The sequence below is a fragment of the Salvelinus fontinalis genome, chromosome 12, assembly GCF_029448725.1.
Source record: "Salvelinus fontinalis isolate EN_2023a chromosome 12, ASM2944872v1, whole genome shotgun sequence".
Lineage (NCBI taxonomy): Eukaryota > Metazoa > Chordata > Actinopteri > Salmoniformes > Salmonidae > Salvelinus > Salvelinus fontinalis.
The window spans coordinates 24,373,844-24,401,268 of record NC_074676.1 but is presented as its reverse complement, the minus strand read 5'-3'; the positions used below and the strand labels follow the sequence as shown (position 1 = coordinate 24,401,268).

Below are 27,425 nucleotides of genomic sequence, written 5' to 3'. Positions count from 1 at the left end.
TCATAGTCTCTGTATCATGACTACCTTAGTTCTGACATATCTATCATTCAATACCGTTATGCATCTCTGTATGGTTTTCTTTCCTGAATCGATACTGGAAAGGTCAAGTGGTGTCATGTTATTGATGATGCAGTACCTGTCTTTGTCTATAGAGGTCCAAATCGCTGAGTCAGAGTGGCTATCCTCTGGATGCACATTCACATGAATAAAGTGGCCTTCCACAACATTCCCTGCTGTTAATTGTTGAAAGTTTCAAAATTATTATCACTTACTCATATGCAGTGCACACTCAACTAAGACCTTCTAAATTCAACACCATGATGATGGTGATGTGTGTGTCCGCTCAAAGTAAGGTGAGAGGGAGAGAAAGAGGTTTCTACACAGCTGTCTGTAACAAGGTCACTCAACATCAATCACCAATGTTTCTACAGATAAAAATACCTGCGTTTTTGTCACAATGGAGGAGCAAAGAGTGTAAATGTTGACATTGTGTGGTTGGATGTGAAACCCAAACCTTATCCTGAAGATGATGAGGTCTTGAATATAATAAAATAATCCCTGAACACAGAGGTGATAACATTGAGGAGCTAGCCTATCTCTCTTGTCTCATTGGTCCTGTCAGCCCCACTAGTTCAATAGGGACCTTATCTGGTGTTTTCCCATTAGGTTAATATGTGTAATACAGACTCTTATCCCTGTGCTGTAATTTGTTCACTATTTGTAAGTAATTTGTATAAAGTGACTTGTCAACACTTCCTCTGGGTGTGTGATGCACAGAAGGATTAAACAAATATTTTATGAATATGTTTAATGCCTTCTATTTCATAGGTACCGTTATGTGAAATTACTATTTTGGTTAGCCTATCTGCATTCCCTCCATACAGTAGCGTATGTAGACTGGAGTCTGAAGTCCAGAGAGACCTGTTCAAATGTATTAATAGGATCCCAGACAATAGAAAGAGCCTTAATGATCACCTCTGTCTCCTTTTGTTTGACTAGTTTGATCCACATATTCCCAGCCTCGGTGAGGGGTTCCTTCTGCACCTTCTGCACTGTTTACTTTAGGGACATCTGGTATAGGCAATGACAGTTGTTCTAACTTAACTGACTGTCCTACACACATTCTATAGAGGTACACTGTCTGTCTGGCTTCAGTATGTGCTGCAGAACAGACAGTCTCCTTAAAGTACAGGACTGACTGACCGTGTCCAGTGACTAAATAAGACGTCTGTAAAGTAGGCTGGCCTTGCCATAGTAGTCCTAGTAGTCCTCATGTGACCAATGGAATCTCAGCCTCATACCTTCTCGCAGAGATGCCCAGAGCTGGCATTTCCATTCCTGACACCTCTAGGCTAAACCTGGCATTCTGTCTGCCTCCTTAGCACTCTGGCATAAATTATCATTTGTATTTGTTAACAGGCTTAATTAGCACCCACTAGTTTAGACACAGGCGTCCCCCTCTCAACAGCCTGCTCCCTTACACTTCTCTGTGTTCTTATGGATGGCTTTTTCTACTTTCAAAAGTTATTTTTACACATCAGAGACTGCAACTTTTTTTGTGTGAAATTGGACTGAATCCATTCCTTAAAGTGTTTGCATGTAATGCACCTGTTTTCTACCAAACACTCATAGTTGTTTTGTTTGATAAAGGAAAAAAGCATGTGGTGGCTGAGTGATATGATTTGTCCATTTTCAATTCCATTTCAGCATTCTCCAAGGCACTCATGCAAGAATAACAGCATTTACTAATGTTATTGAAATGAGAGCCAACTCCAAACTGTGTCTATTTAGCATGGGAGTATGTGGTTTCACCAGAAGACAGTGGCCCCTTTTCAGCGTATGAAATGGTCTCTTAGTTCTGAATGCAATTCCCACCAAGACTTGTTAGCTGTGTATGTCTATCCCTGAAAGCTTGTCCTTGGCAGTGGGTTGGGTATTATTTTAGTAGCACTTCATGACACCATCATGTCAGGGATAGCCTCATACTCTGCCTCTGCTTCTTCTGATTAATATAAAATACACTCGTGGTTCCTCTTAACCAGTTAACTTCTTCCAATTAATACTCTGATCGTGATACTCAACAAAACAATTGGACAGAGAAGTTAGTTTTCCCACTGAATTTTCTAGATATGATGAACATCATTTTTTAATGGATGTAACCCTAACCCATCCAATATCATTCACTGACTCCTTATAATAATATACCTAATATTGTGTGTGAAATATTGAACTTTCAGGGGACGTATCACTATATAGCCTAGTCAAATTACAGTGACATACAGTAGATATGTACATGTATGTAGCAAGTCAAATACAAAGTGACTTTTTGATTGAATTAAACAGGCGTAGGTTTTTTCTTCTTCAAACCCCTTCTAAATGGTTCCATTGTTTAGAGTGGTAATTCTAGTTACGCCTGGTTCATGCATCAGATAGAGAACCATTCTGTGGATGTATCCTGTCCACCTCACTTTCTTCCCCCACCTCTGTGGAATCAGAATATAAGAGTCCCCTCCCTCCTCTCTCGCTCTCTCTCTGGCAGCAGTGTGTGAGGGGAGGGGCTATGGTGGAGAGTGGCCAGAGTTGAGGCAGGCTGTACTACAACAGTGTGTCAGACTGTGTGTGAGAGAGAGAGAGAGAGAGAGAGAGAGAGAGAGAGAGAGAGAGAGAGAGAGAGAGAGAGAGAGAGAGAGAGAGAGAGAGAGAGAGAGAGAGAGAGAGAGAGAGAGAGAGAGAGAGAGAGAGAGAGAGAGAGAAGGCAGACAGACACGGAGTAGGAGCCCTTAACTACTGGTATTCAAACTGCTCTACGCTGGATAACATACTGGCTAATCTATTACTCAATCCCTGAAGGACTTCTATCTCTGATTCACCTTAAAGGAACCGTTTAAATCTGAAGATCATTTTTGTACAGAGAAGTGCTAGAAAGAGTGTAAGTACAAGAATCGTGTAACTACAAGCCACTACTATAGAGGCAGCCCTGTATTTATTGACGGCGCTGAGCCTAGCCTCAGTTAATCATTGATGTGTCTCCTGTGGTTTTGGTTACCTTTTGAAATGACGTCATTCTCTCTGTGCTGTCATTCTGCTCCGTCTCGCTGCATTATGGGCTTAGAGCTACTTTATGGCTCTCTCTGTCTGCATGGGGTTAGTTGTTGCTGCTCTACCTCTCTCTATGTACACATTGCCAGAGTGGGTGTATGCTGACATGAGACAGCCTCTCCCCAGTAAGTTTTTATCACAAGGTGATAGCAGGGCAGAGGGTTTTTTAAAGGGCTGCCTTTTTCTACATAGTGGCAGGCTATATTTTTGGGTGTGTTTAAATCCTCCTGCAAAAAAAGAGATGTTGGCATTTGACTCAGTATTTTTCTCTCTGTATTTACACAGCTATTTACCTGGGTGTGTTCACATTTAAAGGGTTGTTGGCCTGGGTGTGAGGGACCATAGTAAAGCAGTGTTTTTTTCTAGTGGAGATGATGGCTCAGTCTCTCCAGCTCTTTAAACTAGAGAACCACTGTGGCACAGAGAGTGTGTGACAGGGAATGGTGCCTCTCTACAGATAGGAGTCAGTGAATGTGGCAGCCAGTGCACTCAAATCCTCTCTCAGCACAGGAACTTTCCTTGAACTCTGTGGCCTGTGGTAAAGTTGGCTTTGTAAATGGGGGGAAATAACAAACAAAAAAAGCAACATTTGAGAGTGTGTTAGCGTGATTATGCCTTTTCTCCCGTAGTGGTTTCAGGCTGTGCTGTGCAGCAGGACAGGTGGTGGTTTGAGTTGTGATGCCAGTCAGGGGTTGTGGGTATTAGGGGGTTGTGGCTGGGCATCTTCAGGCCAGAGGCTGCAGGTATTACAGTGTGAAATTCAAACCTCTCACCCTCACTCTGCTGGCAGCACAGTCTTGACATAATGCCTGCCAATGTGTTAGAGGTTCATTATTACATAAATGGAAACTGAATCCAGTCTATGAAGAAGTAAACAAGCCTACCTTTGTTACACTTTTTGCCTTTCTTTGGAGAGTCAGGGTTTCCAAGTACTTAGTGTACATAACTTAACCCAGGGGTTCCCAAACTTTTTTGGGCCGCACCCCATTTTGTTATATTAAAAAAATCACCACCCCACCATGTGAAAAAAGTGATGCAATCAGCGGCCAGTGTTTACTTTTTGAATTTGGGCTATTACAGTCTATTACAAATCAGTCTGACATTACTTTTGACAGTATTTCCATCTGAAGGAAGTATGATTTGAAATGACTGAAATGCATCAGAAAAGTATTGGGAAGTTCAAAAGATCATCAGGCGATCATGTTGTATGCTCTTCTGTGTAGAAAAGAACTTCATCATTGATGATGTTCTTTTTCCCCCAGTCTGATTTAGTGCCTGGTCTTGTCCACTCTGTTCTAATGAGTCCTGCACAGCTTGTGGGCTGGTAGAGGGAAGCAGAAGACATATACGTGTTCCTGAGAGTCTTTCAGTGATGGGGTCGTAATATTTTTTAGCTTAAACAGCCAAACCACTCTGTTTATTACAACCACATCTAGCGGCTGCCGGAGGTTACTGACGTAACCCAAGTGTGATTGCATTTATTTTCTTTCAGAGTTTCCCTCATGACCCCATTTTCAAATCAGGCGACCCCACATTGGGTTTGTGACCCATAGTTTGGGAAACGGTGACTTAACCTATACAATAGTTGTGTGTACAGGTAGTTCATTCTGGGACATACTTTATGTTACTAGTGCACATTGGTCAGTGCCTACTTTTTTGTCAAAATATGGCGTCAACATCAACCTATTCGGGACTACATAGCCTAGATACTGTATCACTGAAGTGCAATATGAACCACTATGGAACGTGAAGTATCCCTCAGAGGCAGACCAGTTCATTATAACCTGGAGGTGTAGTCCAGTTATGTGACTAGACAGCTGGACATAGGCTAGCCATCCCAACCATGGATATGCTACAGGAGACAACAAAATCAGCAAATGTAGAACTACAGCAGAGATATTCAGCTTTTTACAACAAGCAGTCAGAGGGGGTTCCTCTCAGAATGAGAGGACGGAACAATGGATATCTTCTTTAAACAAGGTGAATTATGTTACCTAGTTCATTTGGAAACGTGTCGATTTCCCCATCTGTGGCACATTTGCGAGGAGAAGAAAAGCCTGCCTCTGCTGATGACCTTGTCCCTGTGTTTTCTTTTGGTCTGATCCATAAAAACAACAGCTGGCAACAGAATTCTGGGTACAGAATCCTTGACAATGAGCTGCCTGTATGACGCTGTCACAAAGAGTTTGGCTCTCTGGTAGAGAACGGTGCCTGTTACATCAATACCTCAAATACACACTCCAGCTACCCACTTCTAGTATCCCATTGGGAGATGTACATTTCATTGTGTGATATTCTATGTACTGTTAATGGATGGGGTTCCTTGGATATGAACTGTAAATTAATGTTTCTATAGTGGTATTCTCAATGCCAATACTACAGTGTAAATATCTATATTGTGCTTTGACTAATTTCACTATTCAAATAATATCATGAATTTTGGTCAGATGTTGTGGTCGAATATGCGTATATTCCAAAATATCTTAATTGGGGGAGAGGCTGGCGCTCTATTGCTGCAGCTGTGGATGGACCAGTATGTGTGAGATAAGAGTGAGCAGATGGAGGGAGAGACAGACGTTGTAGCCACTAGCCAAGGCAATTCGGCTACAGCCAAGACTAGCTAACTTGTAGCAGACACAATGTTATTTATTGTCCCATATAACAGTGCCTGTCTTGACTGGAGCAGCCTAGAGAAGCTAGCTAAACTAGCTGGCTATAGCTAGCTAGGCTAATTGAGGCTACATGGTGCACTTTCTCCCCAACCCATAGCCGCAGGAAGTGGGGGTGCTATATATATATATACATATATATATTTTTTTTTACTAAATTAATGCACTAGGCCTTTATTACTCCTGTATGAGTGGAGAAAAATACTCCTTCCCACGGCCATGACCAAACCCCATTCAGATAAAACAATATTCTACCTGTTGGTTGCTCATTGTACCCTACTCCTTCTCATTTTGCTAAACTACATTGAAAAGTTTGTTGTCTTATTTAATTACTAATTTGAAATGTCATGGTATATCCTTTATGTAACAATGTCACATGGGTATTTTCATTTAATTTAGAAAAAGCCTTTTCAGTGTTAAAATAGGCCTATATGCATTTTTCTTTCACAGAAATGTATACTCGTACAAATATTCGAATACTAACGTCAGTTCGGATATTTGACTAACGTTAAAAGTGATAATATAATGCCTAAAGTAAACAGCATTTAATGGCTGTTTTTAGCTACAGTGGAAGGACTTTCTTGATGTGCTGTTCCAGCAGTTGAGGGGCACAAAGCAAAGAAAGATAAATAGTGCTTCTGTGCACTGAAGCTTCACAATGTGAGTGCAATGCACAACCTGTTACAGATTAGTGATCCGGCTCTGAGAAAAATAAAATAAGAAAATCATCACACTGTAGTATTGCACAGCACAACCCACCCTGGCCCCGCTCTAGCACATGCTTCTAATCACATTCATCATATAATCCCAGGGGTCTTTTCTCAGCATTACTCTGATTTCTCTTCTTTATTTTTTGGGCTTAGTGCCTGGGTGAGTGTTTGTTTACGTGTGTGCGTGCGTGTGTGCGCATGTGTACACACTTGCTTGTGCGTGTGTGAAGTGGATCACAAATTAGGTTATGCAATTCGTTCTAGTCGTAAAAATAAGGAATGTAAATCAACTTCAACCCTCACCCAACCCATCCCCCTCTCAACAGTCATGTGCTTAGTTCAATGAGGAAGCAAATTAAGTAATGTGAGTGAGCTGAACCCCTGTCCTTCGGAGGACCCATCCACCATTATGATGACTGATTGCCACTTAATGTTTGTGAAAGCCAGCTGGGACTGAGGTGCTATGATAAATGCAAGGGTCTTAATGTGAGAGAGCAGTTAGGTTTTGCTGTGGCGGATGGATAGCGTGAGTGAGAGAGGTGTTGATAGCAGGGAGAGACTAGAGGGGGATGGGTCATGGAGTGGCAGCCACTTGTAACCTGAAGGTTAAACATGGGCCTTCAGGGAGTCCTATTACTGTCTACTTACTCATGGGAACTCTGCAAACAGTCATTCTGGGAACACAGCTAGCAGTCTCCTGTGTTTTCCCAGTCCACAGCAGTCACAGTGGCATGATGTGGGAAATGGCTGTGGACATGGATCCTATCCAGAACCTTGTGTTTGCTCGGCTGTCTCAGAGAGCCTCAGATTTGCCTTTAACCCATATGAGACATGAACAGAAACACAGCACATGTACTACAAGGTGCCTCAGGCTTTCACATCACCCGACCAGTGACTTATTTTAACTGTACACAAGCCGGCCTGTGCAACAGTTTTGGGAAGACATTTGGAATATGTTTCCACGTGGTTCAGTGTTTCTCATGTGTCCATGTGAGAATTGCAAAATTGTCTTCAGGGCATGCTGTCCGTCACCCTCGGGTTCACACCTGTTGTTCTTGCATGTCCATGTTACACACATTATACCGTTCTATTTTAAACAGTGGTGAGCTAGGGAATGTGAGTGTCTGTGAGTGTCCTTTACTAATGCCCGACCTGGAGGGGAGCTAAGTGTGTGACCTGTGTACACCAAACAAATGAAATCATGGTCGCATACACAGATTTGCAAATGTTATCGCAAGTGCAGCGAAATGCTTGTGTTTCTAGCTCCAACAGTTCAGTAATACCTAGCAATTTAAAAAATAAATAAAATAAATACACATCATCCAGAAAAATGTAAATAGAGAAATTCAGAAATATCAGAACTAGCAATGTCAGAGACTGGAATATAAATATATAAACACATAATGTATATAAATATATATATATACACCGAGTGTACCAAACATAATGAACACCTGCTCTTTCCATGACACAGACTGACCAGGTGTCATGTTCGTTATAGTGATGAGACCAAAGCGCAGCGTGATTTGAGTACATCTTCTTTAATGAAGAAAGAACACTGAACGAACTATACAAAAACAACAAAACGAACGTGAAGCTATATAATAATAGTGCTGACACAGGCAACTAACCATAGACAATCACCCACGAAATACTCAAGGAATATGGCTGCCTAAATATGGTTCCCAATCAGAGACAACGATAAACAGCTGCCTCTAATTGAGAACCAATCTAGACAACCATAGACATACAAAACACCTAGACTAGGAACAACCCCATAAACATACAAAAACCATAGACAGGACAAAAAAACATATATCACCCTTGTCACACCCTGACCTAACCAAAAATAATGAAGAAAACAAAGAATACTAAGGTCAGGGCGTGACACCAGGTGAATCCAGGTGAAAACTATGAACCGTTATTGAGGTCACATGTTATATCCACTTCAATCAGTGTAGATGAAGGGGGGGAGACAAGTTAAAGAAAGATTTTTAAGCCTTGAGACAATTGAGATTTGGATTGTGTATGTGTGCCATTCAGAAGGTGAATAAGCAAGACAAAATATTTAAGTGCATTTGAACGGGGTATGGCAGTAGGTGCTAGTCACATCGGATTGAGTGTGTCAAGAACTGCAACGCTGCTGGGTTTTTCATGATCAACAGTTTCCTGTGTGTATCAAGAATGGTCCACCATTCTAAGGACATCAGACAACTTAACACAGCTGTGAGAAGCATTGGAGTCAACATGGTCCAGCATCCCTGTGGAAAGATTTCGACACCTTCTAAATTCCATGCCCAGTAAACTGAGGCTGTTCTGAAGGCAAAAGGGGGTGCAACTCAATACTAGGAAGGTGTTCCCAATGTTTTGTACATTCAGTGTATAATGGTGTGTAAAGACAGAATGGTCAGGATATGAATAGAAAAGGTGTGAACAGCAGTAGTTACAGTTGAAATCGAAAGTTTACATACACTTGGATTGGATTCATTAAAACTTGTTTTTCAACCACCACACATTTATTGTACACAAACTATAGTTTTGGCAAGGACATCTACTTTGTGCATGACACAAGTCATTTTTCAAAAAATAGTTTACAGACAGATTATTTACTTATAATTCACTTTATCACAATTCCAGTGGGTCAGAAGTTTACATACACTAAGTTGACTGTGCCTGTAAACAGCTTGGAAAATTCCAGAAAATTATGTCATGGCTTAGCTTCTGATAGGCTAATTGACATCATTTGAGTCAATTGGAGGTGTACCTGTGGATGTATTTCAAGGCCTACTACTTGACATCATGGGAAAATCAAAATAAATCAGCCAAGACACCAGAAAAAAAAGTGTAGACTTCCACAAATCTGGTTCATCCTTGGGAGCAATTTCTAAACGCCTGAAGGTACCACATTCATCTGTACAAACAATAGTACGCAAGTATAAACACCATGGGACCACGCAGCCATCATACCGCTCAGGAAGGAGACGCGTTCTGTCTCCTAGAGATGAATGTACTTTGGTGCGAAAAGTTACAAATAAGTCCCAGAACAACAGCAAAGGACCTTGTGAAGATGCTGGAGGAAACAGGTACAAAGTATCTATATCCACAGTCAAACGAATCCTATATCGACATAACCTGAAAGGCCGCTCAGGAAGGACGAAGCCACTGCTCCAAAACCGTCATAAAAAAGCCAGACTACGGTTTGCAACTGCACATGGGGACAAAGATCGGACTTTTTGTTCTCTGGTTTGATGAAACAAAAATAGAACTGTTTGGCCATAATGACCATCGTTATGTTTGGAGGACAAACAGGCCTACTTGCAAGCGGAAGAACACCATCCCAACCATGAAGCACGGGAGTGGCAGCATCATGTTGTGGGGGTGCTTTGCTGCAGGAGGAACTTGTGCACTTCACAAAATAGATGGCATCATGAAAAAGGAAAACTACAGTGGGGAGAACAAATATTTGATACGCTGCCGATTTTGCAGGTTCTCATACTTACAAAGCATGTAGAGGTCTGTAATTTTTATCATAGGTACACTTCAACTGTGAGAGACGGAATCTAAAACAAAAATCCAGAAAATCACATTGTATTGGATTTTTAAGTAATTAATTTGCACTTTATTGCCTGGCGAGTGACTGGCGATCTTAGATCCAAATGTTATTTCCGTCTGTAGGTAATAATACAAAAACCTTATGAGCAAATAATGTAAGAAATAACAAAGTAAAACTACAGCAAAGTTGTTTAGGAGCTAGAAACAGGACGACGTGTCAGTCGCTGCCATGTTGATCTAAACGTGTCTATATGAGGTGTTTCTCACTGTGATGGTGTTGGTGTGCTCCTCTTTGACACCAGTGTGGTGCTGCTGTGTGTGATGAATGGAATCAGCCTTGTACAATGGCAGCCTCCCCCTCTCCTTCCCCCTCTGCAGTGATTCGATATCTCCCAGCATTCCAGGTTGTGCCCTTTACTCCAATAATGGTGCTACTGACCCTCCCAGACTCCCAACTTCAGACCACTAATCATAGAAGGCTTTTAATTGCTTTTCTACTGCTTTTCACAGGGATTTGTTGTGATATTTGCAGGCAAAATACTTGATTTTGCTGTGCCAATTCTGACATTTTGCATGGCAGTATGCAAGGATTTTACCAAATTTGTAGCCAAAATGTGCTGAGGTGGGATGTTTGTTGATGTGTGGCTTGATTGAACCATATTATGCAGTAAATGTGCAGTGATTGGTTGAAATTGGGAGCCCTCTTGTTGTACTACGGTGATGGTTCAGTTTTATGCAATTACATTGAGATGATTTTACTGTTTTATGCAGAAATTGTATAGTGATTGGTCAGATTTTCAAGCCCTCGCATAATATGCTAGGCATTGTTGATTTTGCATTAAGAGAATTAATCACAGAATCGCGGAGTGACTGATAAACAAGTCATAGGCCTTGTTTTTTTGTGATAATATATTCTTTATCAATTATCCAATTACGTGAAGGCTAACTGAATATTTAGCCTAGGCCTAGCTGAGAAGTCCGGGCTCATTAAACTGTAGTTGGGTGATTCTGTCATCATCTAAACTTGGAAGTGTTGGTCACATTATCCAGTCAGGAATCCCTGCTGATAGTTAGGAGTGGGAGCTTCACAGAGGAGAACCGGGAGGAGAGATGCTGGTATTTGGCCATTTCATTTGTAGCTGGAATCCACAAACAAAGTGAGTGAGGGGAGTACTGTATGCTGGTTGTATCACCCTAGTTCAGTGTTTCCCAACTCCAGTCCTCAAGTACCCCCAACAGCACACATATTTATTGTAGCCCCCGACAAACTCACCTGATTCAACTCATTGAGGTCTTGATGATTAGTTGGCAAGTTGAATTAGGTGTGCTTGTCCAGGGCTTCCAGTTGAACTGAAATACTGATTGTAGACAGTGGCAGTCTAAAAGCTAGTTATTAGGGATGTAACGATTCACCCAGTTCAGATGTTAACTTTCTAAGGACGGTGTTTGTGCAAAATATTTCTGAAAAAAGTGTGGCCAGCTCAAATGCTGATTGTTGTGTCATTCGAAACTGGCCGTTCTAAATAAGCGTTCTAAATAAGTGTTCTAATCACACCGGTTTGATCGTACACTACAGGGACCACTGTAGAATGATCACACCCGTGTGTTGGTACTTGTGAAAAGGTTAATATTTTATTTTTATTGGCCAGTCTGAGATATGGCTTTTTCTTTTCCTTGCAACTGCCTAGAAGGCCAGCATCCCGGAGTCACCTCTTCACTGTTGACGTTGAGACTGGTGTTTTGCGAGTACTATTTAATGACAACGCTGCCAGTACACAGCGTTGTAGGAGATCTTCAGTTTCTTGGCAATTTCTCACATGGAATAGCCTTCATTTCTCAGAACAAGAATAGACTGACGAGTTTCAGAAGAAAGTTATTTGTTTCTGGACATTTTGAGCCTGTAATCGAAAACTTTTGAACGGTAGTGTACATTTTAAAACGTCAAAAATAGGTTACATATCAGTACATAATACAGTGCAAATGACAATACAATATATATAAAATGGCTTTGTCTCTTCACAGTCCCCTTCGTGCAGTAAGGTGTTATTTTATTTGTTTTTTAAAAACCGGTTTGATTGCTGGCTTGAGGTACCTGGGGTGGCAGAGAGTTCTATGTAGTCATGGCTCTATTTAATACTGTGTGTTTCCCAGCCTCTGTTCTAGACCTGGGGACTGTGAAGAGACCTCTGGTTGCATGTCTTGTGTTGTCTCGATGAGTCTCCGAACTGTGTGTCAACTGCTTGAACAGACAGTTCGGTACCTTCAACACATCAACACCTCGCACAAAGACCAATAGTGATACAGTCAATCTCTCCTCAACTTTGAGCCAGGAGAAATTGACATGCATGTAACTGACACTTGCACTCCGTGTACATCTAAGTGTGATACATGCTGCCTTGTTCTGGACCAACTTTAATTTACCTATGTCCCTTTGCCACACATGACCACACAGCTGCGCAGTAGTCCATGCGTGACAAAACTAGGGCCTGCAGGACACCACACTCAACTGAATTTGCATGAGAAAACCCTCTGTGTTCTCTTAGATAGGTTACCCTCAATCCATAATAAAGCAGAGGATGCTAATCCATAACACCTACATCTTTTCAATAGGTTAAGATCAATGTTACCTCGTGTAGTAGCCCTGAGACTGCCGCACAGCCCCGCCAGGACTGCCGCGCAGAAGAAATATCAGCCCACAGAGAGAAGCACAAGTTCGTGACCATTTTCTAAAGCAGTGGTCACCAACCGGTCAATCGCGATCGACTGGTCGATCTCCAAGGCATTCCTAGTGCCTTGAATATTTCTGTAAAAACTATTCTGATGATAGGTGTGTAACGGATGTGAAATGGCTAGCTAGTTAGCGGGTACGCGCTAGTAGTGTTTCAATCAGTTAAGTCACTTGCTCTGAAACCTAGATGTAGTGTTGCCCCTTGCTCTGCAAGGGCCGTGGCCTTTGTGGAGCGATGGGTAACGATGCTTCGTGGGCGACCGTCGTTGATGTGTGCAGAGGGTCCCTGGTTCGCGCCCGTGTCGGGGCGAGGGGACGGTTTAAAGTTATACTGTTACAGGTGCACCCGATTCAGCTGCCCTGCGCACCGGGTAGGCGAACTGTTTCCATTTTGAACCATTTCATGTGTCTGAAGGTTTCAAACTTTGCATTCCCGGCGGCCCAGAGAGCAAATCAAGTGCACTATAGGCCTACCACTGGCCAATCGGATGGCTCAGATTACGTGTCTGCAGTGATGTAGCAGACATAAAAGAAAACTACAGCAAAGTTGATATTGTGAGATTTCAAAGCCTTTAAAACCATGGCAGTAGGTAGCTTGGTGGTAAAGAGGTCAGGGCAGTCATCAAAAGGTTGCTGCTTTGAATCTGACTAGGTGAAAAATCTGTCAATGTTCCCTTGAGCAAGACACTTAGTTAAACCTAATTGCTCCTGTATGCTAAAATGTAAATGTATTTAACTAGAAAGATACTGTCAACTAATACAGCAAAGAACTGCTGATTTTATGATTGAGTTCATGTTTTTAAGTTCTTACTCAGCACTGTCAACATTTTGTATTCAACACTTTTATAACCATAAAATGTGCGTTCTTCCTATTTCAACTCAGCGTAACAACAAGCACGGAAGCAGTAATGAATGAATATCAATAGGCTTGCTTTGTTGTTATTATTAGCGGCTTGGGTCTTTTTTAACATGGAGGAGTATTTCACTTTTTCTGTTAATAGGAGTAACAGCATGAATGAGTGCATGAGGCCGAAATAATGCGGTGCGACTCGAGTTTCGCCATCAGATGGAAGACGGTGTCCCATTTTGGTCAGTGTCAGTGGAGGAAAGGGAGAGCGGAGGGATGTTGAGAGACAGACCCTCAGTCTGCTGCTCTCTCCCTCCGCTGAGACAGACCCTCAGTCTGCTGCTCTCTCCCTCCGCTGAGACAGACCCTCAGTCTGCTGCTCTCTCCCTCCGCTGAGACAGACCCTCAGTCTGCTGCTCTCTCCCTCCGCTGAGACGGACCCTCAGTCTGCTGCTCTCTCCCTCCGCTGAGACGGACCATCAGTCTGCTGCTCTCTCACTCCGCTGAGACGGACCCTCAGTCTGCTGCTCTCTCCCTCCGCTGAGACGGACCCTCAGTCTGCTGCTCTCTCCCTCCGCTGAGACGGATCCTCAGTCTGCTGCTCTCTCCCTCCGCTGAGACGGACCCTCAGTCTGCTGCTCTCTCCCTCCGCTGAGACGGACCCTCAGTCTGCTGCTCTCTCCCTCCGCTGAGACAGACCCTCAGTCTGCTGCTCTCTCCCTCCGCTGAGACGGACCCTCAGTCTGCTGCTCTCTCCCTCCGCTGAGACGGACCCTCAGTCTGCTGCTCTCTCCCTCCGCTGAGACAGACCCTCAGTCTGCTGCTCTCTCCCTCCGCTGAGACAGACCCTCAGTCTGCTGCTCTCTCCCTCCGCTGAGACGAACCCTCAGTCTGCTGCTCTCTCCCTCCGCTGAGACAGACCCTCAGTCTGCTGCTCTCTCCCTCCGCTGAGACGAACCCTCAGTCTGCTGCCCTCTCCCTCCGCTGAGACAGACCCTCAGTCTGCTGCTCTCTCCCTCCGCTGAGACGAACCCTCAGTCTGCTGCCCTCTCCCTCCGCTGAGACAGACCCTCAGTCTGCTGCTCTCTCCCTCCGCTGAGACGGACCCTCAGTCTGCTGCTCTCTCCCTCCGCTGAGACAGACCCTCAGTCTGCTGCTCTCTCCCTCCGCTGAGACGAACCCTCAGTCTGCTGCTCTCTCCCTCCGCTGAGACAGACCCTCAGTCTGCTGCTCTCTCCCTCCGCTGAGACAGACCCTCAGTCTGCTGCTCTCTCCCTCCGCTGAGACAGACCCTCAGTCTGCTGCTCTCTCCCTCCGCTGAGACAGACCCTCAGTCTGCTGCTCTCTCCCTGAGACTGACCATCAGATGCAGCCACCATCAGCCCAGTAAAACACAAATAAAAAGCTAATTATAAAATGTTTTGCTCACTCAGCTGTGCCTCACAAGTAACACAACAATGGATATATTACCGGTGTGATCATATAGCCTTCCTCAAATTTTGAAATACAATAACATTTTCCCTGTTAACTCAATCAACGTTTCCCTTTACTGTGGCTATTGTGATTGAATCAACACAATATTAGCCACTTTCAATGTAACATACCCAAAACGAACTACACAAGAGATTTAGTTGTAGGCAGAATGCATCGGAGTAGGATTCTATTGCATTGACACACACGAGTCAGCCCTTACTCTACACAGACCTGTGCTGCATAAACAAACAGAGCTGCAGTAAGCCTATATGCAAATAGACCATTGCCTACAAGAGCAAAAAACATACATTTCTAGACATCTTTGAAAAGCGAGTAAGGTAAAGAGCTTTTTGTGTCTTAAATGGGCAGTGTTGTATTTTGAGACAGGCTTGAATATGCTAAGTAGCCAATAGGCAGAGGGTAGCATAATTTGTCGGATTCTCTCTAATAATGGCATTGGAATAATAATGCATTTCATTTTGTAAAGTGGTTGAATGCATCAAACAAAACAAAACAACATTTTCAGTCACCGTGTCTGAAGGATGGACAAACAGGTTCATGGCAAGCCCTACATTGAACACCACACATTAGCTGCTACTGTAGGCTGAATGGTAGAACAGCTATTTCTGTGTTAAAATGTTACGTATGGGATGCATTTTCTCCATTGTTTTTGATGGTAGGCCACTCTGGTAGGCCTATATTATGATCAAATAGCCACAGTAGCCTACTTGGCCACTGTTAAGCTGTAACTTGGGTACAGCCTCAGTGTTCACAGTAAACGCAGGAAGTTACACAGAATTTCATGTTTGCTCTGAAATTTGCTCAGTGCCGAAAAGTTTTTGAGGGAACATTGGTTATGATCAATGACATCAAAAGCTGCACTGAAGTCTAACAGAACAGCTCCCACAACCTTCTTACTATCAATTTCTTTCAGCCAATCATCAGTCATTTGTGTCAGTGCCGAGCATGTTGAGAGCCCTTCCCTTTAAGCATGCTGAAAGCATGTTGTTCATTTGTTTTCTGTAAAAATAACTTTGTATTTTATCAAACACTATTTTTTCAAAAAGTTTGCTAAGCACTTGTAACAGGTTGGTTGGTCGGCTGTTTGAACCATTAAAGGGTGCTCTGCTATTCTTGGGCAGCGGAATGACCTTTGACCCCATCCATGTCTAAGGGCACACAACGTCTTCTAGGCTTTAATTGAAGATGTGGCAAACAGGAGTCACAATGTATTCCGCTACCAACCTCAGGTTGTCAGTACCAGGTGATTTGTCCTTATAGATAGCAAAAATAAATCACCTCTTCCACACCCACATTGTGGAACTCAACATTACAGTGCTTGTCTTTAATTATTTGGTCCAGTATGCATGAAATGAAGACTCAGAATTTGATGTTTGCATGTCATGCCTAAATTTGCTAATCTTGTCAACAAAAAAAGTTATATCAAAGGGTTTTGTTATGAACAAGCCGTCTGCCTCAATGAAGGATGGAACCTAGAATCTCATTTAAAGTACTCCAGAGCTTTTTACTTTTATTCTTTATATAATTTCTATTTGTTCCATAGTATAGTTTCTTCTTCTTTTTGTTTAGTTTAGTTACGTGATTTCTCAATTTACTGTATGTTTGCCAGTCTGCTGTGTTGTCAGACTTATTTGCTATCCTTCTCAGCCATACCGTTTTTAAATGTATCATCTATCCATCGGGATTTGGCAGTTCTAACAGTCTGTTTCTTGATGGGTGCATGCCTACCAGTAACCGGAGAAGCAGTTTCATGAATTCGTCAAGTGCAGCATCAGAATGTTCCTCATTACAGACCAACAAATAATTTTCACATCTTCAACATAGGAATCATGGCAAAACCTCTTGTAGGATCGTTTATACACAATTTTAGGTCCAGTCTTTCAAACCTTCCAAAAGATCTAAACCATTTCATTGTGAGATTGGTGGAATCCAAAGTTGTCCTATATATTCAGTGGGTACAAATTAATTAGTGGGTGACGGTGATTTCAGATCAAAAGTGTGTACACCATAGACATATACATAATTTACACACACACACACATTTTTAATATATCATGTAAAATTAATGTGTTTATGCAACAAATGTTAGTGCATCACATCGATTCGTTATTCTAATCAAATTGAATCGCACCGAATCATTTCAAACTAAAACGTATCGTTCCTGAATCGTATCGGAGCCCATTAATCGAGATACATATCGAATCGTACTTCTTATGGTAACACTGTTACCCAGGGCAGGTAGGCAGACAGTGCAGGTGTTTGAGGTAAGAGCCACAGTAGGCAGAGTGCAGTCTGAATAATTAATGGCATTGGATCGAATATGTGATGTATAAACACCCAGGGCAAGGCATTCGTTGGCCTTTTAAAGGAAGCTAACATCTTATCCCGGTGCTTTCTTGTTCTGTGAGTGACAGCAGGGTTCAGATCCCTGCACCTGTCCACTACACTGTCTGCCTGGCTAGTCTGGTCTGGACAGCCTGGGAGGGAGACGGTTACAGATATGCTGCTTCTGCCTGGGGTTCAGCAGAGCTTTTAGACATCTGGGGGAATGGAACTGCTTAGCATGCAGGTAGCAGCTCACAGGAAGCAACTAACGCTTTTGATGCTTTGATGCTCATTTTCCTCACTGCTGCCAGCGTGGTTGATGGGACAGTGGAACAGAGGAGAGGGCCGCTGGTCTAATTGGTTCAGATCACAAAGATATCCTCATGCTGTCCCTCTACACAGCCATACTTTAGTCTGTAAAAGACTGCTCCTCATGTTCCTGAATTAATAAAGTAGGTAAGGGACCTTCTTGTGCTTTATTTGAAGGATGCTGTATTACTTATTGTGAGGAGGTTGCCCAAAAGAAAGAGATACGGCATGTATTTGCATTTTTACTAAACAACAAAGCAGTAGAGCCTAGTTTCACAAGTCATAGTTCTCCCTGAAGTTATAGGGTATTTTGGGATATTGCCTTGTATGGCTCCTGAGGGATACTGTATGCTCATTGTCTGAGTTGTGTCTTCTTGAAATTACTGTTTGTCCTCCTGTGCCCTCTAATCAGTTGACTCTGGATCCAGGTAGAAAATAAAACCTTTGGTTTGTTCAGACCCAGCTCTTAAGGTTAAGCAAAACTCTTTTAAAACTGATAGTTATCTACAGTACCTACTTGGATTTAGTCTGCCTGATAGATTGACCTACAACATTTCTTAGATAAGAAAATAGGTTATCATTGTTCCAGTTCTGCACATGATCTTTCTTCTCTGTGTATATTGGAAAAAGCAGCATCTGTCTTGCTCTGCTCATGTCTGGAAAAGAGATTGCATCAGAGGGCCTGACCTGTGGTTTGACGTGCCTTGACCTCTGTTGTGAAAGTAGATGAAGTTGTCTGAGGAAATGCTATGTGGGCTTGGCTCTAACATGGTATTGAAGAAGCTCAACTTTCCTGTCACAGATCATTTCACTGCCATCTCTCCATGACATCAGCTCCCACCTCCATGCCTGCAGCCGCAGGGCCCTGCAAAGAGCTGAGCTGTGTGGACGTGTCAGGACTCTGATTGGATCTCACACACATCCACTACACTCTATGACTGGGCCCTTCACTGCAAACAAAGGCCACAGGAACTTCAAGGGTCCTTTTGAGGTTCACTCCACTCTGTACTACATTAACCAACAATCCTCTGCAGAGCCAGTGAAAGCAAGCTGAAAGCTAACTCCCACTAGCAGAAATGTGATATAAAGGTTATGCATTTTAATGCATGTTATGCATGTATTTTTGCTTGGTGTTAATGAAAAGGAGAAACTTAATTTCTACCCTCTTTCTCAGACATCAAGTTTCAAATTAAGCCATTTGCACTCTAATACTGCATAGTGCTTGTTGACCAGACCATGTGACATAAGATGTGGGCCTGTATGTACCTGCAACCAGCTTCACTATACCGTGTCATCTGATAGGCTGCTAATCTTGTTATTATGCTTGTCTGGTTAAGTAGAGCAGTCAGTCAGTCAGCCTTATAACCATACAGCACAGGGATCATAGGGACCCTGCAGAACTTTACTTAGAAATATGAACAAAAAAAGAGGAGAAAGGCTTGATAGAACAATCCCTCCAATGTGATTTTATCTTCAATTATACATTTTACTATTAAAAAATAACTAGGAGCTGTGTTGCGCTTTAGCGTTCCATGGCTATCAGGTTGACACATTGAGTGACAAGACCAAGTCTTCTCCAGATTGGCAACCAGCCCCCCACCCTTTGGGGTCAAAGCCAGTTGTCTAGGTTGTTGGGTGGAATGTACCCTATATATCTGTGGTGTAAAGGATTGATGATATGCCTAGGATGACTGGCATACCAATGCTCTTTAGGAATGAGTAGCATGCTATTGATCACTCCACTATGAGGTCACTGCATGTGGAGGGCCAATAGCCCACACACAGACTATACTAAAAACAAAACGCTCTGTCTGCTAGATAAAGCTAGATAAAGACAACCAGGGGGCTTGGGCTGGTACTTGGTATCATCCCCACTCATTTCACGGCTGAGTAAGAAGCAGAGGAACTGGAGGAACTACAGGCATCAGTCAGAGTGTCTGCTGCTGTTGCCCCAGGATTAGTAGCACCTCATTTGCATATCTCTGTAAACCGGATTTTGTGAACCTGATTGGCAAAATAATATCAGGCAGGCAATCTTTGCACTATGTTCAGGGTTTAGAATTCAACCTCAGAATGTTTAGAGAGCATTTTCTCCTATCTGCAGCCCATAGAGAAGTGTCTTATCATTCAGAGCACAGCCTGACTACAAAGGCAGAGCAGAGCAGTCTGCATATTACGGCAACTTCTGCATTCAGTTTGAGCTGGGAGACCTGCTATTTGGTATTACCATTGTAATTATCATTATTTCTGCATTATGAAAATGAAAACACGGATGCTCAGATGAAGATTTACTACAGTACACACCCTGCAATGAAAAATCTATTTACAATCTTCACACGGCAAATAAGAGCAGCTTACACACAAACTGGTGCATGGAAGAGGGTGAACAAGCATCTGGGATGAGCAACATGATAACAGTCAAATAGTGTGCCGATATTACGAATATCAAAGAAGAAACACGTTAATGTCACCCCCCAGTTGACTGTTGTGGCCATCAGTTTTGTATGTATGTATTTAATGCTTGTATCTTTCTTTCTCCGTTTTCTGGTACTCTACTGTGGGCAGTTACAGTGGGGCAAAAAAGTATTTAGTCAGCCACTGATTGTGCAAGTAATCCCACTTAAAAAGATGAGAGAGGCCTGTAATTTTCATCATAGGTACACTTCAACTATGACAGACAAAATGAGAAAAACATTTTTTTTATGAATTTATTTGCAAATTATGGTGGAAAATAAGTATTTGGTCAATAACAAAAGTTTATCTCAATACTTTGTTATATACCCTTTGTTGGCAATGACAGAGGTCAAACGTTTTCTGTAAGTCTTCACAAGGTTTTCACACACTGTTGCTGGTATTTTGGCCCATTCCTCCATGCAGATCTCCTCTAGAGCAGTGATGTTTTGGGGCTGTTGCTGGGCAACACGGACTTTCAACTCCCTCCAAAGATTTTCTATGGGGTTGAGATCTGGAGACTGGCTAGGCCACTCCAGGACCTTGAAATGCTTCTTACGAAGCCACTCCTTCGTTGCCCGGGCGGTGTGTTTGGGATCATTGTCATGCTGAAAGACCAAGCCACGTTTCATCTTCAATGCCCTTGCTGATGGAAGGAGGTTTTCACTCAAAATTTCACGATACATGGCCCCATTCATTCTGTCCTTTACACGGATCAGTCGTCCTGGTCCCTTTGCAGAAAAACAGCCCCAAAGCATGATGTTTCCACCCCCATGCTTCACAGTAGGTATGGTGTTCTTTGGATGCAACTCAGCATTATTTTGTCCTCCAAACACGACGAGTTGAGTTTTTACCAAAAAGTTATATTTTGGTTTCATCTGACCATATGACATTCTCCCAATCTTCTTCTGGATCATATAAATGCTCTCTAGCAAACTTCAGACGGGCCTGGACATGTACTGGCTTAAGCAGGGGGACACGTCTGGCACTGCAGGATTTGAGTCCCTGGCGGCGTAGTGTGTTACTGATGGTAGGCTTTGTTACTTTGGTCCCAGTTCTCTGCAGGTCATTCACTAGGTCCCCCCGTGTGGTTCTGGGATTTTTGCTCACCGTTCTTGTGATCATTTTGACACCTCGGGGTGAGATCTTGCGTGGAGCCCCAGATCGAGGGAGATTATCAGTGGTCTTGTATGTCTTCCATGTCCTAATAATTGCTCCCACAGTTGATTTCTTCAAACCAAGCTGCTTACCTATTGCAGATTCAGTCTTCCCAGCCTGGTGCAGCTCTACAATTTTGTTTCTGGTGTCCTTTGACAGCTCTTTGGTCTTGGCCATAGTGGAGTTTGGAGTGTGACTGTTTGAGGTTGTGGACAGGTGTCTTTTATACTGATAACAAGTTCAAACAGGTGCCATTAATACAGGTAACGAGTGGAGGACAGAGGAGCCTCTTAAATAAGAAGTTACAGGTCTGTGAGAGCCAGAAATCTTGCTTGTTTGTAGGTGACCAAATACTTTTTTCCCACCATAATTTGCAAATAAATTAATAAAAAATCCTACAATGTGATTTTCGGGATTTTTTTTTCTCATTTTGTCTGTCATAGCTGAAGTGTACCTATGATGAAAATTACAGGCCTCGCTCATCTTTTTAAGTGGGAGAACTTGCACAATTGGTGGCTGACTAAATACTTTTTTGCCCCACTGTATATGACTACTTTGTATGCATAATCTCCTCTTACACCTCTCAGACATGTAGGCTAAATAATCAATGTTATCCTCTAGGTCATATTGTGTGTAGTGCATATTGAGTTGTAGTCAGTTTCTTCCTCTGCTCTTCATACAGTAAGCTATGTGTAAACGTGTGCAGGGTTTGCTATGAGCTGACAACAAGTAGCCTATAGATGCAGATAACAATACACACACATACAGTGGGGTCCTGAAATGATTGACACACTTGATAAAGATGATCAAATATTATTGTATGAAAGAAATAATTCTAATACTGAGCTATATTGGATGATGCAAAAAATTGGGAAATTCTATTATTTGACACTAATGCAATTTCTCAGAGAAAGAGATTTTGTTCAACATATAATATTTTTTTCTCTCAAAAAGGTTGGTGTCAAAATTATTGACACCCCTATTTTCAATAGCGTTCAATACCTCACCGTGCGACGATAATGACACAGATCTTTTTTCAGAATTTTTTTCTGAGTTAACAAACATATTAGGATCGATATTAGACTATTCCTCCATACAGAATCCTTCCAGATCCTTAATATCCTTCGTCTGCACTTATGGACTGCCCTCTTCAATTCAAACCACAGGTTTTAATGGGTTACAAGTCCGGGCATTGAGATGGCCTTTGCAAAATGTTGATTTTGTGGCCAAATAATCAACTATTTGTGGATTTTGATGTTTGCTTGGGGTTATTGTCCTGCTGGATGATCCACTTGCGGCCAAGTTTCAGCGTACTGGCAGAGGCAAACAGGTTTTTGGTTAAAATGTCCTAGTAATGGGTCAAATTCATGATGCCATTGACCTTAACAAGGGCCCCAGGACCAGTGGATGCAAAATAGCCCAATAACATCAAAGATCCACCACCATATTTTACAGTAGGTACGGGGTTATTTTCTGCTCATGAATTCTCATTTCAACGCCAAACCCACCACTGGTGTGCGTGGCCAAAGAGCTCTATTTTCATGTCATCCAACAAATGTAAATGCCTGAAGTTTGCTAAACAGCATTGGCACTTGAATCGGAACCGGTGCTTTGGTCAGATGATGTGAAAATAGAGCCGGAGCACATTGTGTGCGGATTTCTCCTCAGTCTGGACGCAATCAGGCCACGAGAGCCCATTTTGTGACGAGAGGCACCTTTTCATTATAACGTTGGAGGAAATACGTTCCCAGCGTGTGAGGAAAGTTTGTGATGGCCTCATAAATGCTAGCCAGCTAGCTAATATTTAGAAAAACTATTTAATTTTGCAATCCCTTTAGCTTTGCTTGCTAGCTTTCTGGCTAGCTACAGATGTTAGCTGGCTAGTTAGCTACAGTAGTTAGCTACTGCCATCAAGTTGTTGTTATTATTATCATATTTTGCCTATTCCACCATTTGCAAAATGCATACTGGCATTTGAATAGAGCTCAGGAAAAGAAAATCCGAACATAGTGTGAACATGGTGGACACATTCAACTGTAAGTGTAGACACATGATGTGTTTGGAATTCCATGATCAGAACTCCATGATCAGAATACAAAAACTACATTAACTGTCAAGTCTAGACACAGCCTTGGGGGCTGTGTGTCAGTGATGGGTGTGTGTAGGAGCAGTGACTCTGAGCCCTTAATCGTCCCTACACAGTGATGGATGGATGGATGGACTGAGCACACCGCCCTGATCTGGCCAGTGCTCTGAGCATCTGTCTAAGCGTCTAAGCTACTGGAATGCGCGCAACCAAATAGAGCACTGGTCGTGCACCCGTATTCACTCACATTCTGAAATAGCCTATGTTTTTCTGTATGTCATCTTTCTCCTAGTCTCAGGAATTTTGTTAAAGAATAGTTTACATTTCTTCATGTTATCTATGCAGGTTCAATCTGGTGGTCAATAACTATACATTTTTTGTGACAATGAAACATAATGTTAATTAAAGTACTTAGGTTATGTATTAGTAAAACCTGATGTGTTAGTCATTTATAAGGCAAGCATCCACAGTGTACTTTGAACTAACAATGATAGGCCCTTGCCATTAAAGACCAATCTACCATATGCAGTCAGACCTGAAGCAAAACAGAAACTACAGTGAGATTTGAAATCATGCAGATTGTAACAGGCTTATCAGTGCTTAGCGTATCAGGGTCAATATTGCTCCGGCAGTAAATGTACAAAGAAGGATACGTGGAGATAATTCCAAACAATTGGAAACACTTAGAGGCGGAGCAGCAAGCATTTGGACAGACCTGCTCTGACCTACTTTAAGCAGCCAGGACTTTCACAGTTCTTCACCTGTGTCTCTGACGATGTGACCCCTCTAAACAAAGCACGCCTTGAGAACATGGTCCTGGTCTCATAGACTAGACGTAACATAATACATGTAAATCCAAGACACTCAAATTAGTATGATACGTTACGTTTGGTATGGTTAGGCAAAAACGAAAGGCGGATGGTGGGTCAGAGTGGATGGGTGGGCGTATAACGCAAACGTCTAGCAACCCAAAGGTTGCATGTTGGAATCTCATCACGGACAACTTTAGCATTTTAATTAATTAGCAAATGTTCAACTACTTACACATTTTAACTAGTTTGCAACTACTTAGCATGTTAGCTAACCCTTCCCCTAACCCTAACTTTAACCCTTTTAGCTAACCCTTCCCCTAAACCTAACCTTAACCCTTTTAGCTAACCCTTCCCCTAAACCTAACCTTAAAACCCTTTAACCTCTCTTGGGTACGTGAGACGTTAGGGTCCCACCTCTTCAACAGCCAGTGAAACTGCTGGGCGCCAAATACAAAATACAGAAATACTCATTATAAAAATTCAGAACACAAAACATATTTTACATAGGTTTAAAGATTAACTTCTTGTGAATCCAACCACGGTGTCAGATTTAAAAAATGCTTTACGGCGAAAGCATACCTTACGATTATTTGAGAACATAGCCCACTAGACAAATCATTACAAACAGTAACCAGCCAAGTAGAACAGTTACACAAGTCAGAAATAGAGATAAAAATAATCCCTTACCTTTGATGATCTTCAGATGGTTGCACTCAGCAGACATTCATTTACTCAATAAATGTTCCTTTTGTTCGATAAAGTCTCTTTATATCCAAAAACCTCAGTTTTGTTTACGCGTTTTCTTCAGTAATCCACAGGCTGCAGTCAAAACAGGAAGACAAAAAAATCAAAATTGTATCTGTAAAGTTCATAGAAACATGTCAAACGATGTTTATGTATTCAATCCTCAGGTTGTTTTTACCCTAAATAATCGATGACATTTCAACCGGACAATAACGTCGTCAATTTAAAAGGTAAACAAGAAAGTCACTATCTCGGTCTCGCGGATGAAAAAGCTCTGTGACACTTTAGGGTCCACTCATTCAGACTGCTCTTACTTCCTCATTTTTCAGAATACAAGCCTGAAACAATTTCTAAAGACTGTTGACATCTAGTGGAAGGCATTGAAACTGCAATTTGAGTCCTAAGTCAATGGATACTGTAATGGCATTGAATAGAAAACTACAAAACCAACAAAAAAAACTTCTTCCTGAATGGATTTTTCTCAGGTTTTCGCCTGCCAAATCAGTTCTGTTATACTCACAGACACTATTTTAACAGTTTTGGAAACTTTAGTGTTTTCTATCCAAATCTACCAGTTACATGCATATCATATCTTCTGGGCCCAAGAAGCAGGCAGTTTAATTTGGGCATGCATTTCATCCAAAATTCCGAATGCTGCCCCCTACCCTAGAGAAGTTAACCTAACCCCTAACCTTAACCCCATCCTTAAACCTAACCCCTAACCCCTAGCCTAGCTAACGTTAGCCAGCTAGCTAATATTAGCGTTAACTACCTAGCCACCTAACTAACGTTAGCAAGTAACATATCCTATGAATTGTAATTCATGCGAAATGGATGATGGACATCCACAAATTAATAAATACCATACAAAACGTAACATGTCATACTAAATGGAGTGTCTCAGATTTACGTACAGAATAATATGAAATGCTCTGAGACCAGGTTGGTACTTGCCAAACACATGTGGGATGACAATTGATCTGACTGCATGTTGAGCAGCTCTGTGAGTGTTGGGAGCCAGGAGGCTCAACAGATGGAAGTGTTATGACTTCTCTAACAGCGGTTGATGAGGATGTTTAGAAGGGGAATAGAACCTGCAGGCTTTGATTCAGTTGAATACTATCATCATAACAGCACATACAAGACAAAGATTATAATGGGTGATTTTGCATATCTTTGGTAAGAATCAGTTAAACATGCACCAGCTGGAGCCCAATCAGTACCGGCTTTGATAGTGTTGGAGATAAGCGAACATGATAACAATGCATGCATTTAGAGTAGGCTATAGGCTACACACTAATGTATTTGTTGAATACTCAATAATTTCAAATAACTGAGATGGCAGTCAAGGTTGGTTTTGTAGCTCACCACACAGTCTTCTGTATCTGTATCTGAACAACTCCTCTGGACCATTACACATCCCCCCCTGCGTTAGAAAGTTGTAAACAGTATAGTCATATTCTCCTTGCATTGTGTACCAAAGCAAATGTCAGCATGACATACTGTATTTACCCAGGAAATTAGGTATGGTAAGCCTTTTACTTCAGCTATCTCAGGGGATGCTACTAACCATACACTGCTAAGACAACAATAACACCTCTGCCATGCATTCAAATAGTGGGATCTATGGATAGAGCATGTAATACCTCAAGTGTTGGATAGTTCAATGAGGAATCTCATTTGTTCTTGAAGTCCCTGCATGGGTTCATCTTTTGTGGATGCCCACTATGAGTTCTCCGAATTACCTTCTGGAAAGCTCACTGTACTGTTGCTTACACCATGGGAATATAGTGGCTTCATATCAAATAACCAGTGGTCCAATAAATATAATGTGCTATAGTGAAGGGGAAGTAGAGGTGTTCCTATGCACAATACAGGGTGTGACAAGAGTAACACATACTGTAGAAAATAATCAAGCCACTTCAACTGAATCAACAAGGTACCTCCCAAAGAAGATCAGCTTACAGCAGAGTTCTTCAAGAGTTGTGGAGAATACGAAGAAATGGTCCCTCTCACTATTCAAAATGTTTCTCAGTCCCTCTGCATTCACTGTGTTATGAAACTTACTTCATAACAACACACGAGAGGTTTTAATCCGCCTGGTTTAGACCCTGCCTGATGTGTTTTGACAGGGAGATTTGGCCCCAGTGCCAGGAAAGAAAGCCCTGGCTGTAAGAGGAAGGGAGGCTGTGAGCACCACCTCTCTCTCTCACTCAGTTAGGCCAGCACATCTCACTGGACAAAACCACCTAAAGCACACCTCTCAATGGAAAGAGAATATAGTATTTTTACAGGATGTTGAATATTAAGTAGGTTATTTCTCTTGTCAAAACTGACCAAAAATTATTCCTAAGAGCTACTGATATGATCAAATCAAATCAAATTGTATTAGACACATGCGCCGAATACAACGGGTGTAGACCTTACAGTGAAATGTTTAC

The 27,425-nt window shown here is 42.1% G+C and overlaps 1 protein-coding gene across 2 annotated transcripts in view; it reads left to right on the top strand.

The window, feature by feature from the left end:
- The first annotated feature begins 2,732 nt into the window (after positions 1 to 2,732).
- The window catches only part of LOC129867018 (semaphorin-4B-like), a 111,477-nt gene continuing 86,784 nt past the window's right edge, over positions 2,733 to 27,425 (top strand). The window contains exon 1 of one of the 2 annotated variants that reach the window (XM_055940119.1): positions 2,733 to 2,929. The gene's annotated coding sequence lies outside the window, so the exon portion shown is untranslated. The remainder of the gene's footprint in view (positions 2,930 to 27,425) is intronic. The other variant, XM_055940118.1, reaches the window with a different exon arrangement.